This window comes from Rhododendron vialii, chromosome 10a (assembly GCF_030253575.1).
Source record: "Rhododendron vialii isolate Sample 1 chromosome 10a, ASM3025357v1".
Taxonomy (NCBI): domain Eukaryota; kingdom Viridiplantae; phylum Streptophyta; class Magnoliopsida; order Ericales; family Ericaceae; genus Rhododendron; species Rhododendron vialii.
The window spans coordinates 15,947,665-15,966,338 of NC_080566.1; the positions used below are offsets into that span (position 1 = coordinate 15,947,665).

General features: G+C 36.2%; 1 protein-coding gene across 5 annotated transcripts in view; it reads left to right on the forward strand.

The window, feature by feature from the left end:
* LOC131303841 (SUMO-conjugating enzyme SCE1) overlaps nucleotides 1–18,674 on the forward strand; it is an 85,971-nt gene that overhangs the window by 9,879 nt on the left and 57,418 nt on the right. The window contains exon 1 of one of the 5 annotated variants that reach the window (XM_058330887.1): nucleotides 4,870–4,925. The exons of 3 other annotated variants lie outside the window; for them this stretch is intronic. The gene's annotated coding sequence lies outside the window, so the exon portion shown is untranslated. Of the gene's footprint in view, nucleotides 1–4,869; nucleotides 4,926–18,674 lie in introns of those variants that run through there. One more of the 5 variants, XM_058330893.1, reaches the window with a different exon arrangement.

Here is an 18,674-nt window from a genome sequence, read left to right on the forward strand (position 1 = left end):
TAATCAATATCAGTTCTAGTCCAAAAGCTAGCAAAGTTACAAGAAACGTGTGACCATCTCACCTGCGCGTGTTGATCAGCCTCTAGCATGCACCTATCATGGGTAGTGCGCGTTGGTCCTTGTGGGGACAAGAGTTTTTGTCATTTTATGTTTTTATTATATTATAAATCACCTTGATGCATGATAAAATCTACTTACTGTTTTATGTGTAAAATTTATTAAAACTAGCTCAATATGCTTTTTTGTTGCTTTAGAATACCCCTGGGTGGCTTCTGATCATGTCTCAGAGCCTAGATATGCAAGGCCAATTACTGGAAGTCCAATCAAAACAGGCGCGCGCTTGTCCTTTACATGCGCGCGCCAGTCAACTCATTTCCAGTGACTGGTTTTACATGGGTAGCTAGGCTTTTTGGCCTCTGTTTAAAATACTCCTAATGCTTAGGGGTTGCATTTCAATTAAATTCATCCTGTCTGTAAATTATATTTGTTGTCTGTGCATATAAACTGTTTGGTTTCCTCTTGGGTGAACACTGGTCATTCCAGAGCCCAAAAGGGGATAAAGTCAAACTTGATGTTGAGAGATCAACATGCGCGCGTATATATGGGTATGGCGCACGCTGGTTGGCTTGCATGCACGTAGATCCATGCATGCAAGCTGGCTCTTGTTCGCGTCAAACTTCAAGTAAATGCACTATTTTGATCTTTCTTCACTGTGTTTGGTTTTATTCCATTTATTATTTATCATTTCATCCATTCATACTATTTCAATCACATCTTGCAAATTGTTACAGCTTTAACTCCCATAACACTGTTCCCCCGCCCTAATTGGCTAATAAATTGGTAATAAAAGAAGAATCGTAATAAATTTCACAAAATACCTAAGTAGAGACCGATCTCCGGATTGGACGAGAGGGGTGCCTTAAAATCCTTCCCCTCTTGTAACCTGGCTCCCGAACCTAGATGTGGTTATGATGGACTAGTGCTTTCACTTTTTCAAATAAAAAACAGCGTATAATTAAGGCGTTTCGGTTCCTTGAGTGTCGGACCTTCAAACCCAAGTAACGACTCTCTGAATTATGAGCATTCGTCCCGCTTAGCGCTCCCTCGTTCTGGCTTTAAAAGGAATGGAATCTTTTTAAGGGCACGTTGCCCACACTAATAGAAATAATAAGAAATATGGGGCCGGAGCCACTAACACATATCTTGTGTGAAACTTATTTTGGAGTCTCACTCAAATGATTGGAACAATTTATTTTTTTTAAAACATGTTTTTAAGAATTCTTGTAAAAAATCAACTCATTTGGATACCGGTAAGAGTTTGATCGATGTTTTGTCTCTGAATTTGACAGAATAAAAAATAAATAAATCGACCAAGCTCTTACCGATATCCGAATAAGTTGATTTTTTCAAAAACTATTAAAAATATGTTTTAAACAAATTAGACAGCTCAAATTATTAGTGTGGGTCTCCGATTTTTTGTATGTCAAAATATGTGTTAGCGGAACTACCCCTAAGAATATAGTCCAAATATCATCCTGCCACAATACAGAATATTTGAAAGTTTAGGATACCGGGAGGCAGGGGCAACGTTACCCTAAAGTTAGTGAAGTTCAAAAAAATTACACTAAAAATGCTTCTTGACATGTAATCTGATTTTTTTAGGGAAATGATATTGGCACTTTAAAAATTGATGCAAGCACTCCAAAATCAATATAATTTCAAAGCCATTTTCTTTTGTTTTTGGAGTGCTTGCATCAATTTTTGGAGTGCCAATATTATTCTCTTTTTTTTATTCTTACTTTTTTCCTTTTTTCTTTTTTTGTAGGGGTCCCTCGTACAGTATTATTTTCTAAAGAGGTTGTGTAAAAAAAAAAGTGTTTTGCACGTTCCGTTAACGCTGACCTAGGATCCTAAAGTCAGTCTTGTCGGTGGTGTGTAAACAAGCCGAATCTTGTTGAGCCGGGATTAGTTAGTTTAAGTATAGGGGTTTTTACGTGTAAGTCCGGCTCGAGTTCGTCTCATAAAATAATTCCAAAGCTCAAGCTCAGCTCATCAGGGCTTGGTAACCTTAGAGCCAAGTTTAGGCTCGAATTAAGTTTGTCAATACGAAGTAAATTTTTTGAAAGCTCAGGCTCGGCTTAGCTTGGCAGGGTTCATTAAACTAAAATGAGCTAAATCAAACCCAATTTGGACTCGAATTCAGTTCAAAACAATAAATTTTTTCAAGTACGACTTAAATATCCCCTCGTATATGGCATATAAGGCAAAAAGAAATACAAAGATCATGACAAAGATTATCAATAATATATGTGATTCTGTGAACTGATGGTATAGTATCAATTTTTATTTATTTTTGTTTGCCAAGTAGTATTATATTTTCAATCAAATTTTGATGATCTGAGCCGCTCAATGTGATTAGAACGTGATTTTAAAGATACTCGCGATAAATCAGCAAAAAAAAATGACCGAAAATTGCTTGATCTAAGCAGTTTTAGCTCAACTTTAGATGAATGGTTCAATTAAAACTGTTCAAAACAAACACTTTCCGGTCATTTTTTTGCTAATTTCTCGCGGGCGTCCTTAAAATCACATTCTACACACATTGAACGGTTTGGATTATAAAAATTTAACTAGAAACTATGAGATTGAGATTTAATGTGTTTTTTAGGTGTTCCAAGAACTGCCACGTATATATATATATATATATATATATATATATATATATATATATATATATATATATATATATATATACACACACACACACACACACACACACACGGGACAGTTCAAGGAACACTCAAAAAAATACCTAAAAACACATCCAAAATCTCAATCTCATAGTTCCTGATCGAATTTTTATGACCCGAACCGTTCAATGTGCGTAAAATGTGATTTTAAGGATACTCGTTAGAAATTAGAAAAAAAAATGACTTGAAAAAGCTTGATTTGAACAGTTTTTATTTGAACCGTTCAATAAAAAACTGTTTGAAACTGTTCGGATCAAGCCATTTCCGATCTTTTTTTTTGCTGATTTTTCACGGGTACCATTAAAATCACGTTCTGATCACATTGAGCGGTTCGGATCATCAAAATTTGATCGAAAACTAGGAATTATTTTTTTGGGTGTCTCCGGAACTGCCCCGATATATTATATATATATATATACACACACACACACAGAGAGTCTGGATCCCATAAGGAATCTTTTACGGTGCGGGACTCCCCTATTCCGATCAAATTCCGACGATCCGAGCCTCTCAAAGTGTGCAAAATGTGATTTTAAGGATATCCGCGAGAAATCAGCAAAAAAAATGATTGGGAAGGGCTTGATCTAAGCAGTTTTTTACTGAACCGTTCAATAAAAAACTGTTCAAATCAAGCCATTTTCTTTTTTTTTTTTTTGTTGATTTCTCACAGTTACCCTTAAAATCACGTTCTGATAACTTTGAGCGGCTCAGATCCTTGCAATTTGATCGGAAAAGGGGAGTCCCGCACGATAGTACCGTGCGAGACCCCTCATTGGATTCAGATATATATAGGCTAATGATTTCGCCGCTTCCCTATTTGTTAACACCACTCCTTTTTTTTATTAGGGTGAATTTACTATAACACCATTTGCACTTGGAAAGTGAGAAAAAAACTAGTACTTCCTTTTTGTTTTTATTAGGATGAATTTACTAAAACACCCTTGCACTTTATCATGATGCTAGTTTTTTCTCACTTTCCAAATGCAATGATGTTCGGATAAAAAAAATGCAATGATGTTTTAGTAAATTCACTCAAATAAAAATAAAAAAGAGAGTGGCATTAACAAATAGGAAAGTGGCGAAATCAGCTGCCTATATATATATATCACAAAACTTCTTATAAGGGCACTTTTACCGTATTAAAGTGAGGATGCCCCTTTCCCAATCAATTTGCGATGATCCGAGCCGCTCAATGTGTTCAGAATGTGATTTTAAGGGTACTCGCAAGAAATCAACAAATAAAAAAACCGAAAAGGGCTTCATTCAAGCAGTTTTTGTTTATTTTTTATCTAAAGATTCAAATAAAAACTGCTCAAGAGGAGTCCCGCACGATAGTACCGTGCGAGATCCCTCATTGGATTCAGATATATATAGGCTAATGATTTCGCCACTTCCCTATTTGTTAACACCACTCTTTTTTTTTATTAGGGTGAATTTACTATAACACCATTTGCACTTGGAAAGTGAGAAAAAAACTAGTACTTCCTTTTTGTTTTTGTTAGGATGAATTTACTAAAACACCCTTGCACTTTATCATGATGCTAGTTTTTTCTCACTTTCCAAATGCAATGATGTTCGGATAAAAAAAAATGCAATGATGTTTTAGTAAATTCACTCAAATAAAAATAAAAAAGAAAGTGGCATTAACAAATAGGAAAGTGGCGAAATCAGCTGCCTATATATATATATCACAAAACTTCTTATAAGGGCATTTTTACCGTATTAAAGTGAGGACGCCCCTTTCCCAATCAATTTGCGATGATTAGAGCCGCTCAATGTGTTCAGAATGTGATTTTAAGGGTACCCGCAAGAAATCAACAAATAAAAAGACTGGAAAGGGCTTCATTCAAGCAGTTTTTGTTTATTTTTTATCTAAGGATTCAAATAAAAACTGCTCGGATGGAACCCTTACCAGTCCTTTTTTTTTTTTTTTTTTGCTGATTTCACGAGAGTACCTTAAAATTACGTTCTGAACACATTGAACGGCTTGGATTATCGAAATTTGGTCAGAAAATAGAAGAAAATGGGACATCCGCACTTTAATACGGTAAGGACGTCATTATAAGAAGCTAACATATATATATATATATATATATATATATATATATATATATATATATATATATATAGAGAGAGAGAGAGAGAGAGAGAGAGAGAGAGAGAGAGAGAGAGACAGAGAGAGAGAGAGAGAGAGAGAGAGAGAGAGAGAGAGTCTCCTTCCCCTAAGGACCGCCTTAACTTAATAAAATAAGGACCTCTCTTTCCTGATAGAATTTCGATGATCTAAGTCGCTCAATATATTCAGAACGTGATTTTAAGGGTACCCGCGAGAAATCAGCGGAAAAAAAAATGACCGGAAAGGCTTCATCCGAGCAGTTTTTGTTTGTTTTTCATCAAACGGTTCAAATAAAAACTGCTCGAATGAAGCCCTTCCCGGTCATTTTTTTTGCTGATTCCTCGCGGGTACTCTTAAAATCACGTTTTGAACATATTGAGTGGCTCGGATCATCAAAATTCGAACGGAAAATGGGAGGAATGGAGAGGTCCTTATTTTAACTAAAATAAAGACCTCCTTATTTGAAAATGACTGTATATATATATATATATCGGGACGGTCCCGCGGACAACCAATTAAATACCTAAAAAACACCCCAAATCTTAATCTTACAGTTCTCGATCAAATTTTCATGATCCGAATCATTCAATGTGTGCAAAATTTGATTTTAAGAGTGCCCGGGAGAAATTAGTAAAAAATATGACCGAAAGTGCTTGTTTTGAGCAATTTTTAATTGAATCGTTTATCAAATCTAAGCTAAAAACTGCTCAAATCAAGCCATTTTCAGGCTTTTTTTTCACTGATTTAACGCGAATACTCTTAAAATCACATTTTGATCACATTGAGCGGCTCGGATCATTAAAATTTGAACGAAAACTATGAGGTGTTTTTTTAGGTGTCTAATTAGTTGTCTCCGGAACCGCCTATATATATATATATATATCGGGGTGGTTTCGGGGACCCTTAAAAAACCCTCCAAATCTTAATCTCATAGTTTCTGATCAAATTTTGATAATCCGAACCGCTCAATGTGTTTAGAACGTGATTTTAAGAGTGCCTGCGAGAAACTAAAAAAAAAACTAACCGGGAAAGACTTGATTTGAGCAGTTTTTTATTAAACCGTTCAATAAAGTTCAATAAAAAACTGTTTGGATGAAACCCTTCCCGGTCAATTTTTTTTTCTGATTTCTCACGGGCACCTTTAAAATTATGTTCTGATTATATTGAGTGGTTCGGATCATCAAAATTCGATCGGAAACTTGGGGGGATTTTTTTAAAGGTTTTTTTTAAGGGTCCCCGGAACCGGCCCGTATATATATAGCCGAAAATATATAATAACTATGAATAGAACTCAAAAGTACTAATATACATTTTAACACCAGATTTGCGAGCCTAATCGAGCCGAATAATTTTTTTCTTCTTTTTTTTAACAGTGAGCCAAACCAAGCCCTTAAACTCGAATGAGCTCTTAACGAACCAAGCCTAATGGATTTATTGAATGAGCCTAAAATTGATGTTCAAGTCCGAACCTAGCCTAATAGATTGAACGAGCCTAAAATTGATGTTCATATTCATTTAAGAGAAGAATCAAATTCGAACGAGCTCTTACCGAACAAAGTCTCAAACAGTTTGTGAATGGCTCAATTCATTTATAGACCTACATGCCGGTACTAGGGACGTTTAACACCGGAACAACTGAACAAGCTTGGTTTTAACATGACAAGACATAGTACTTTGGGGGGGGGGGGGCCGCGGTCTGTCGGTGTTGGTTAGCCAAGATAATCAAGTCGTTTGGCTATCTTGGTACAATTCATCGAGCAGATATTATTAATGAAGAAAAAAAGAAACCACCAGGGCCTGGATTTGCTAAGCAAAGTTGTTTTCCCAACTTTTCTGGGTTCTGGATTTGCAAAGCAATATGAAATCATGCTGAATTGCAAATGTTTGGTTGGGCCAGTAGATTGCACGAGGCCCAAAAGGCCGTTCGTTATATCCTGGCCTGGATAAATAAACAAATCTCTCTTTCCGACTCCAAAATTTGAGTGTCAACGACGCTAGTGTGACATAGCTTTCTCCAAGACTCCAACATCACATCGCTTTGTGTATTTTTGTACCGACATATTTTTGTATTTTTTCTCCAACCTCACGTCGCGGACATAGCTTTCTCCAACAAGTAGTGTGACATAGCTCTCACTCTGACATAGCTTTTTATTTTTTTACCCATTATAAAAATTTTACTGAAAATTATACATAATGAGATTCACGTGAATTCTCTTTTTTTATGTGAATAAGTTAAATTCTACGAGCAATAAAAAAGTTCTTTGAAACATGAATGAGCAATAAAAAAGTTCTTTGAAACATGAATGGGCTTGAAATAAAATTAGCTAAAATTACACGGAAACTCCTCATTTATACAAATTGTAACACCCCGATTTTCCAATGAATTTCGGAAGCATTAAGTCTAAAATACACTGAATTTTATAAACTACTAGGCCCCTATTTGTCGTTATACAAAATCTACAATATATATATATATATATATATATATGTATGTAAAAGAATCTAACATTTAATTTAAACATCTTCAGAGTGACTCTAGTGTTGATATAGATCTCAAGCATCCTCGGTCTTCGCCCTTGGTATTCCTCCTGTGTCAAACTGCTCCACCATTGAATCCTGCATCCTCTGGCAAATTGATCGTCGAAGTAACCGATTTACCAGGATACAAACGTATCCGTGAGTGATAATTCACCCAATAGAATAATCCTAACCCTACTAGCCCCTTACTCTACAGTTAGCAGTTCAACAATATAACAATTGATAATATACAGAAGGTATAGAATAATAGCACATCATCTTTTTCTTTACTATCCATCATCTTACATGAAATCTAAGGATTCTATCCACAAGATCTTTTCCTCCCACATCCACTAACTACAACCGTCTCATGGGTCCACCCTTCATCTTGCTTATCCTGTACCAGGGCCCTAGGTGAGCGCATCCAAGTTATGTACCGAGCATGTTCTCACTTAAGACCATAGCAGGAGGATCGAGTCATCCCATGACGTATCGTACATTAGGGTCGGACATCCACTACCCCACGCTAACTATAACCGTCTCATGGGACCCATTCTCTTCCCCAAAGAGAAACTTCTCATGACGTATCATACATTAACGTCTCACTAACTATAACCGTCTCATAGGACCCATTCTCTTCCTTGAAGAGAAACTTTCCATGATGTATCATACGTTAGCGTCACAACACCGGGCCCCGCAGGTAACCCATTTCAACATAGGGCCCCATTCGTTACCCTTGCCATCACCATGGCTCAAATCACAATCCACACAATCACACTTTCAACACTTTATCAATTTCCATTTACTTAACATCGTCTACATGAGTCATTACTCGTAACCACCCAGTGAACCTAGGTCCATTCTAGCATGTACAATATGATACAATCAATAGCAGCTCAATTCATAATATGATACATTTCAATGCAAATGCTGCAAGCATGGCAATTGATATTGTGCAAGTAAATAAATACATAAGAGTTTTGGATTGGGCCAGTGCCTTTTGAATATTTAAATTTTATTGAACAAGTATATAATTTTATTGACTTTGAGGATTTCCATTAGCATTTTCATAACCCTTAGGTTTAATATTATTTATTATAAAATAAAATTATCTTATATATTTAACATACTAGACAACAGTAATGGATCATAAATTATTTTGAGCATTTCCAGATATCAATATATTGCATAAAGTGTATTAATCTTTAGAACCAACATCTTCTTAGGATTGTACCGTAAACTTGATAAACCTAAAGGCGCTCACTGTATTTTATTATGGACATGCTATTAATATTTTCGGCCGAACTCATATACTTCAGTTATCCGGGGCTGCCTGTAATAAGGGTGCAACTTGTATTTACTGTTGTGGGCGAAAATATAACATTTAATAACTCCAGGGGGTTAACTGTGATTTAAGTATCTTCTTCTTTTAAAACTCGACTGCTAGACACAGTAGCCAACTCGGAAAAATGGGTTTCGTCCCGCTTGATGCCGAACTCGTTTCTTTCCAATTCCAAGCCTTAAATTAACATATGAGAAGGTTCAGGTGTGATTTAATTTGTTTAACAACTAGTTTAGAAACCACCTCGTGTCAAATACTGTTCTTTGCCGAGATAACTAGAGGTATCGCCGGTTCCAGCCACCCGCACCGGAATCAATTTCTTTTTGTTCCGAAATAATAAAATCAATACATATACACATTATATATTTAGGAGAGAGTAGGGAAGCGATTATTCTACCTCGAATCCGGCCGAGAAGCAAAGATGCGATTTTTAGATTTTTGGCTAAACGGAAAAGACAACGGTGGCGGGGGACCTTGGGGTGGCCGATTCGGGACTATTTTTCTGATGGTACTGTAGTTTTTTTTTTTTTTTTCTGGGTCGAAGTGGGCTGTTTTGAAGTTGAAACGGTGCTGTGTTCGGGTTGTTTCAGAGCCAAAATAAGGTTGATTTTGGGACTGTTTTTTTTGGGCTAGAATGGGCTGTTTTTAGAGCTACAATGGAGCCGGAAAAAAAATTGGAAACTAGAATGGATTGGTACGGTGGTGTTCAGTAGGTGGAAATGGTGCTTAATGATTGTGATTGTAAGTAATGGTAAGTATGGGGAAGGAGAAGCAATTTCTTTGCCAAAGGAGTTTAAAAAAAGAAATCAATAATGAAAATTGGCATATAGGTTTGCTGGAAGGTATGGACGAAGGAGAAGAAATAAATAAGGCTAGTGGTGGTTATCCCTCTCTCTCTGCCGAGAATAACGAGGAAGTGGGGTGGATGGTTTTGTAGAGATAAGAGTGGGGGTAGTTGAAGTGTGGAAGGATAAGTGCGGAGGTGGTAGAGTTTGGGAGGGAAGTGGAGAGTTAGTTCAAATAGGATTCTAGTTAGGGTTTAGATAGGAATGATAAAGAGATGAGTATGGATCCTTGAATATCTAAAGTGTGTAAATAATATCAATTATACACATAATAATGTATTTTAATTATTCAATCTAATTAATTATTAAATTAAGAATTTCACATTATAAAAAAAAATAGGGCAAAAATTCAGGTCGTTACACAAATTAAGTTATTAAGTAGGAGTATAACTTTTCTTGCTCAATTTTTTATTTATTCAAATTTGCTCAACCTTCTCTCTAAAACTAACAATTAGGGTTTCAACCGCCCATCTAATCCCCCTCCCCCTTTCTTCTACCCTCCTTCATCCTCCTCTTTATCTATTCTGTCTTGCTTTCTAGCCCTCGATCGGAAGAAGCAGGTGTTCGGTTGAGCTCTAGCATGGGTAGTCTCCAGCAGCGACGGCAGTGGTGGTCAACGTTGAAGGGCTTACTCTAAGCCACCTCTCCTCTTTGTCTTTTTCAGATGTAGCGTGCTGTGACAACGGCGTGTTAAAATAAATAGAGGTTAGGAGGGTTGAGTTTTAGTTTTTTTTTTTTTTTTTTGGGCCGTTTTGTGTCTTTTCTTCTCCGGCTGGGTTTTCCTTAGTTCGACGTTTCGTTCTGGTCTGGTTTTTCCAGATCCAGTGGTGATGTAGTTGTTTTTTATTCTAGTTCTGGCCCATGAATTGGTATTGTGGTTGCCGTGGTCTCATGGGTTGTTGGCTTTGTCGGCATTTGCTTTCCCATGTCCAGAGCCTGCCGTGACAGTAGGGGCTTGTCCCGGAGTGCCATCCATCGCTCGTAGCAGTGAGGGCTCGCTGATTTAGCCAGCGTTTTCTCGCGCCATGAGCCGACCGGCAACACTTTCAGATGACAGATCTGCGAGATTTATCGACGATTTCATATACGTTTCAAGCTTATAGTTTGAGCTTGGTTTCCCTTTAGATGCTCTACTACTAAATCGCGAACAGACCCTATGCTAGCACATAGTGCTGGTTTGTTTCAGCAGTACGCGTCATAGAGCCTGTTAGCCTGTAATGTCTTTCGCAGTAGGGTGTCTTAAATTTTGGTAGTTTAATTTGGTTAATTCTTGTTTATTGTGATGAAATCTTTGCTTTTGAGCTTTTAAATGAAATGAATTGCCTGTTGATCAAAATATAACTTTTCCTACAAAGCAAGCATGGAATGATCTGTTAAAATGGTGGCACAACTTCAGACATGCGAAATTGAGGTACTCCACCAGTCAGGAGCGTAGCCAGAATTAGCGCGAGTTAACATAAGCAATCCATGAAAACATGACAATTAATTGTTAAAATTTTAATGGGTCTCGTTCGGTAAGTTTTTAAATATTTGTGGGATTAAATTCATGGATCCGGGGATGCTATAGTGCACCCCCGCACTACACGTGTAGCGCAACCGATCTGGCCGGCCATCTCGGCAATGAACGGCTCGGATTTTCATCCGAACAATGGAGGAACTGGGATTAAATCCGAGTCCTTCATATCGAGATGGACAGTCGGATCCACCGCACAAATAATCGAAATATATACTTATATTTGAGAAATTTTGCAAGGGAGGTTCAAGTGGCATTTTGCCACAATGCGAGCAGCCCTTGCCAGTACACGCTTGGTCTTGGCCCTCTTGGGTAAGGTCCCAAAATTAAGGCCGCATTTAGGTATATATCGTATAATAAGTATTTAAAAGTTTGATGGTTTTGGCTTTTTGGAAGTGCTAATTTTTGTATAAGGCGCATGGATTCTGCAGTTTTTGCTCTCGCACATTGAGTTCAAATGCAAATATGCAATGCAGTAACTTCCGTTTGAGACTGCAACAAATGTTTTCGTTTTTATAGGTGGAGTACTAGCCGTTAAAGTAAGTTATTTCTAGTTAACTAATTTTTGGTCAAACAAAGAAACAAGAGATTTAAAAAAAAAAAAATAGCTATATTATTCATTTGAGAGAAGAGTATATATCATACACAAGCCTCATTATTACAAGCTGAGATGTTAAATTTTTTGTGCAATGATTTTGGCAGTCTACTTTTGATAATCACACTCCAATAGTTGTTTTTTAGTATTCTTGCCAAGTGTATTTTGTGTGGAAAAAAGAGTACGAAAAACAATTTCACAATTTTACTAATTTTTGAAAATTACAACTTGAACAGGAATTACAAGAACATAATTGAAATTTAATAGAAACTATAACAGAGTAATAGAATCGCAAACCGAGACCCGTGTTATACAATGGTGCCTTTAAGATAGATTCGTTGCCTCACCGGTGCTAGAGGTTGTGTCAATGTTTGTCTCCCCAGGGTTAACTCGGTTTTCACTCAGCTGCCGGAGCACCGTTGTAAACTGCCCGTCGAACAAACTTGTGTTTATACTCTCTCTCTCTCTCTCTCTCTCTAACAACTCCGATTTTTAGTAAATAAAAATCTCGTTAAATATTTGAAAATCCTTATTTAAACCCTAGATTGCTTAGTAAAATTTCTTTTTAACTTTAAAAATCCGTCATAATTAAATTTGAGACTTATAAAATTATATCTTTTCGCATCGGACAATCTAGTCATTTTCTAAAGACAAGTATGCTTATAGAAGCACTTGTATATTTTCCTAGTGAATAAAATAAAATCTTAAAATTATATTTATTGGCTAGAAATCATACTTGGCAAGTAGAATTAGCTTACAACCTATTAGTTAGAGAAATCTAATTACCATTTCACCTAATTATATTTTTCTAATCTAGATGAACCTTATGAACCTTTTGGACCTAAGGAAGTAATCATTTTGCTTCCAAAAGTAGAAACCTAGACTTGCCATGCATGCAAGCTTAAGAATAATAGACTTGAACCTAATTACCCTCCAAAGTTATTTTCCTAGATTTTTCTTCCCTAGGTATATATAAGTATATATACATAATAGCTTACTATAATCATGCCTATATATACATAGATATACTTTCTAGGAAAAGTCTTACCCATTGGACAATATATTGCACTTGAAAGCCTTACCTTTAATTATTACTCTTTTTTCTAGACTTAGTAAGGCTACTTAGACCTAAGTATACATTGTTAAATATATATTAGCCTACCATAATCATACCTATATATACATAGATATATTTTCTAGGAAAAAATCTTACCCATTGGACAATGCCTCGCACTTGAAAGCCTTACATTCATCATTACTCTTTTCTAGACTTATTAGGGCTACCTGGTACCTAAACTTACACATGTCTATATATATCTATATATATATATATATATCTATATATATATATATACACACACACATACATACACACACTCATGATACAAAGAGAGAGAGAGAGAGAGAGAGAGAGAGAGAGAGAGTGAGGTGTGTGCATGTGTTTGTACACTTCCACAAGCTACCTCTTTAGCCTCAAGCCTAATTACTACTTTACAACCCATTTTAGACTACTTTAAACATGAAATCTAGCCTTAATCATCCTAGAAATTGACTTACAACCTAGACCTAGGATTGATTAAACATGGAAAACTACTTCTTTTAGCATCAATAGACTTGTAAGATTTGCAACCTAGGTTATAATCACCCAGGATTTACTTACAAGCCTTAGAAAATCCCCATGATCACCTAGCCTTGCACCTACCAATGGATTGACAAGTGAGAGAAAGATTTGGCATGCTTAAAAATGTGATTGGACAAAACAATGAGATGAAGAGAGAGAGAGAGAGGGGTGGCCGGCCATGAGAGGGAGAGGGAGAGCCCAATATTTTGCTATAAATAGCACCTCATTTTTACCATTCAACTTACACCTTTAACCCTTTCAACTTCTCTCTCTAGAATTCTTGTATTTGTACTTTGTTCTTCTTTTGTTCTTAGTGTTCTTGAGTTTCTTCTTGAGTTTTTCAAGAAACTCATCCAATGCCGCCACTAATTCACCACTCGACCACCCCCTCGATCCAAAAAGTTTAGTACTTAGGTCAAGATTTAGTTTCAAGAGAAAAAGGAAGTTCCATCCTTTCTCTTTCGAAACTACCGTAAGCTTACCGTAGAAGGCCACCCGTTCGATAACCGACTTACTTTTTCGTAGCTGTCCCTACTGTTAAGAAGAACGGTAGAATATTCTTACCCCCTACCTCTAAGTATAAATAAAAATGTGTATATTGTTTGTATTGTTTGAAATGCATGAGAACTTGAAAAATGTTTTAATAAAGGTTTGAAAAGAAATGTGACTATATTGAATAACTCGACTTTATTTTTCGGAAAAACATATGTTATTTTAAACTTCCCAAAAAAGAAGAGAGAACGGATTTTGGAAACATAAAATTGAATGAAAGTATTCGTATTTTGAACTTAAGGATGGTTATGAGCATGTATATGTGATTACTTGGATTACTTGTTTGATGTGTGATAAAGCATAAGTGGTATCCACTCCAAAGGTGTCCGTCCATGTGACACTATACTTTAAGTTGTGTGCTAAATGTTTGAGCCTGATTGTGTGAACTTAGGGATAATATGAACATGATAAGTAATATAGAGTTAGATGATCTTGTTAGTTTAGTTTCAAGATTACAATGAATGATTTATGTGTACTTACGTGAAAAGTCCTGTAGCGGAGTCTATGTATGCAAACGAGACACAAAAATCAAAAGTAGAAATATGACACCAAGGGTGTGGATAATGTTTTGAAATCGCAATGTGGTCGGACGTGGTAGCCCATTGTGTGGTGCGTGTTGCCAATGGGACCGGACGTGGTAGTCTCATTGGAGGTGTGACTTGGTTATCCGCGGAGAGTAGCCTAGAAAACCGCAATGTGGCCGGACGTGACAGCCCATTGTGTGTATGGATTTGAAAACCGCAATGTGGTCGGACTTGGTAGCCTATTGTGTGTGTTGCCAATGGAGCCGGATGTGGTAGCTTCATTGGTAACGTGTTTAAAAAGTGCTTTTCGAAATGCTAATTTTGTAAATGAAAACGAGACACGATCTACGATGAGTCGCGTAGGAGAAACATAAATATCACAGACACCAACGTTAGAATATGGAATGTGGATGTATCATTGTAAATTTGCTTTATTGAATATGCATGTACTATTTGAAAATCATGAATTTGTATACTATTTGTATGACTTGTTGTTTGTAAGTTATGGGTTAGTGGGTATATGATTATTCTGCTGAGCTCTCGTAGCTCATGGTGTTACCTTTGGTGACCTTGACATATTATACTGGTAGCGACGCTGGTATAATGTGTCAGACCTTGTAAATGAGTAAGGTGAACTCTACACCTTTGAGGCTTTCGGAGCCGAAGAGCTGGCTAGGATGGAGGAGAAAGCAGAGCTGTAGTTAGGAACCCTATAATTCCTTCCCTTTGTGTAGTTAAATGAACTCTTATGGGAGTTATGATGTAGTAACAAGCCAGACTCTATTTAGATTTTCAATAAAATTGTCTATTTAACGTTCTCAAAATTCGGAGCGTTGCACACACACACATACTCTCTCTCTCTCTCTCTCAAAGAACAATATTGCAGAAGAAGTAGAAGAGCTTGTGTTGTTGTTGGTGTGTTGAGACAAAGGGAGAGGCTCTCTTTATATAACCGAGGAGGAGCCTTCTCATTAAATACGAGAATTCAATTGAGGGAACCTACCCATTCAATAGGGCTAATTCAATAATTCATATTGAATTAGAAAAATTCAATTTTTGGGGGAAAAAAATGCTGCAGTTATTAATCCAACAATTGATTCCATAATCAAATATATCGTGGGTATTATTCTGGGCATTCTATCCAGTATTAATCGGCTGCGTACAACTGATTCTGTAACTAGACCATCCAAACGGGAACGGTTCTGACCCAATAAAGTATAATCAATTCCAAACAAATCTAGACTAGATCACGAACTTCGAACCACAGTTCGCAGGCCCACGAATTCTTAGTCCCAGCTCCAGCTCCAGTCTTATCGAGATGTTCGGTGACGGCGAGCGCGTGCATGTCCCTTGGCATTTCCTATTCCCATATACTAGTATAATAAGACAATTCTCATTCATATTTAAACTGGATTTTGTTCATATTTAAGCTCACCAAAATATTCGAACAAAACTTTTACTTATCTAACATTTTGAACAGTACCAAAAGAAAAATAGTGAAATGTGGTTATAAAAAATTAGAGTGCCAAAATCAATTAACTAGCTACAAATATTTTATAAAGGTCCTTATTAGGTATGCGGTATGCTCTTTGTACCTATTGTCACGTTAATAGTCTTTTGTTTAGTTGTCAGTGGATGACTCTCTCCTTTTTTTTTTAATGCGGGGTATTCCAGATCAATTTGCGCACATTTCAGGCTAATTTATATAGCTCGATCATGCCACAATCCTTTCCACGCCTACACGCTTGGTGGGTGGCCCAAGAATTACGGGCAAAGATAATCGAACCTGAAATCTTAGGAGAAAACAAATTCTTAAGTCTCAATTGTCAATAGATGAGGTTTTTTTTTTTTTTTTTTTGAAAAAGCAATTTTTTTTATTAATCTTTGAAGAGGATACAAAGATTAAACGGATTTCGGGCACACTAGCGAAAACGCCACCTGAAAACCAACACCAAAAGATGACAAGAAAACAACCGAAGCAAACGCCTAAAAACATCACTCCCCAACACCACAAGGGCCATAGAAGCTGCCAAAAAACAAGCGTAAGACCCAACACCTAAAACCTAACCCGAAAGTAAGAGGATAAAAAAACACCTGCAACCACAAACGACGCAAAAGGAACAAACCAATCTTAGGACCATCCATACTTTCTTTAGAGAAGAATTATCTTTAAAGCAAATTACTATCTTTTGAACCAAATACTTTAAAGAATGATCTTTCAAAAGCTATTTGGTGACTTTCAATCTCATTTGGCGCCAAGTGGGTAATAATTAGATGCCTGTCAATCTCATTTGGTGCCTTAGATTGATCTTTCAAAAGCTATTTACGTGCTCCTCATGCAGTCATATATCCTCCATAATTGTTGTACTAGATAGGGAAAAATCATTAAATTCTCATCTTCTATTGCCCCTCATTCGTTATGATGCTTTGCAGATTAGCAAACACGAACAGCTACGTGTATTTATGTTCCTTAGACTACAAAGCACTTGCAAAAACTCAGTCATAAAAACCTCGGAAGTTTAACAAAAATGTTGTGAATACAGATTTAGACATGCACAATATATTCTGTATCATCAGATATGTGTTATACACGTTTTTAAGACACATTTATATTTGAATCGGTACATCTATACTGTTGTGACTAGCAAAGCTGGAATGCTCTTAGCTAAGCTTGGTGGATGGTGGGCTCATATCATTTGCCAACAATGGTCACTTTGACACGATTTTCAAGAGGTAAATGATGGACCACTGTTTGTGGTCAAAAGGCACAATGTATAAGTGTTCTTCTTTGGGGAACGATGGGGTACATTGTTCAAAGTGGACGTTTTGCATTCGAGATGAATAAAAGTGCTTTCCACTTTCCACAAGTAGCTGACTTCTTTGTTACTCTCTCCGGCCCCGTTTAATGGTCCATTTTTCTATTTTACAATCTCCCCACTTTTATAGTATCGTGATGTTGATCACTTGAATCACCAAAAATCAAGTCCAAAGTCCAAGGCCCACATGGTCACATACACGGATTACTTTGATGCTATTTTTAAAGCTCTAAGAGAGTGTTTCATTTTTTCAAAAAGTGGGTTTTTGAAAAGGAAGGTAAATTTTAAGTCTAAAAATTATGTGTTTACGCAAATAATTTTTCTACCAATATGAATCTTGTCTGATAGATTTCATTGAGATCTTTTATACGGTGCAAAAAAAATCAAAAAATTATTTTTCATTTTCTATATATTTGAGTTTGAAAATTGAAGAAAAAGAACTTTTATAAAAAGAAGGGTTAGTGAAACACCCTCTAAGTAAATTATTGGTCCAATACCTTAATTTTGATCTACAAGCGACAACATATCACCCAAAATACTTAAGTCTAAGGTACTATTAGTAGTCCACAGATCATCAATGTGTTGACTTTTGATATGGGATGAAGAGTTGCAACAGTGTTGGCTAAAAACGACCATTTCAGTCTCTGCTCTTCCTAAACTAGAGTGTAAGCTAGATTTTTTCAGTCAAATCATGAGCAATTTGTGAATCAGAATAACAGAGAGAACTTGAGTCAAAGCAAATATCCCAAGATAATTTTGATTTGCTATTTTAATGATTATATGGCAAAATTTCGTAGTCGTCCCTCTAGTTTTAATTGTCTCAATTTCGTCTCTGTAATTTGTTTTACGTTCCAAATTGGTAAAATCGTTAACACCGTTAATGAAACTAACGGAAAAATATGATTAAAAAATTAAGTGCTCCAATTTTCAATCTGGTTGAACCGGCGCAAAGATTTTATTTTTTTGATCATTTTATCCTAGATGGTCGTAATGAATTTTTGACTCTAAGGCCTTTCAACGAGCACTCGAAGACTTCTTATTTAATTTCAGGCTCTTTTAGGGTACTTATTGAAAGGCCTTAGAGTCATAAATCCATTATGACCATTTAAGATAAAACGATCAGAAAAATAAGATCTTCGCATCAGTTCAAACATATTAAAAATTGGAACACTTAATTTTTTAACTATATTTTTTAATATATAAACGGTGTAAAAAAATAAGTGTTCCAATTTTCAATCCGTTTGAATCAGTGCGAATATCTTATTTTTCTGATTATTTTATCTTAAATTGTCATAATGAATTTTTTGCTCTAAGGCCTTTCAATGAGCACCCTAAGAGAGCTCTGAAACTAAATAAGAAGTCTTCGGGTGCTCACTGAAAGGCCTTAGAGCCAAAAATTCATTACGACCATCTAGGATAATGATCAAAAAAATAATATCTTCGCACCGGTTCAACCGGATTAAAAATTGGAGCACTTAATTCT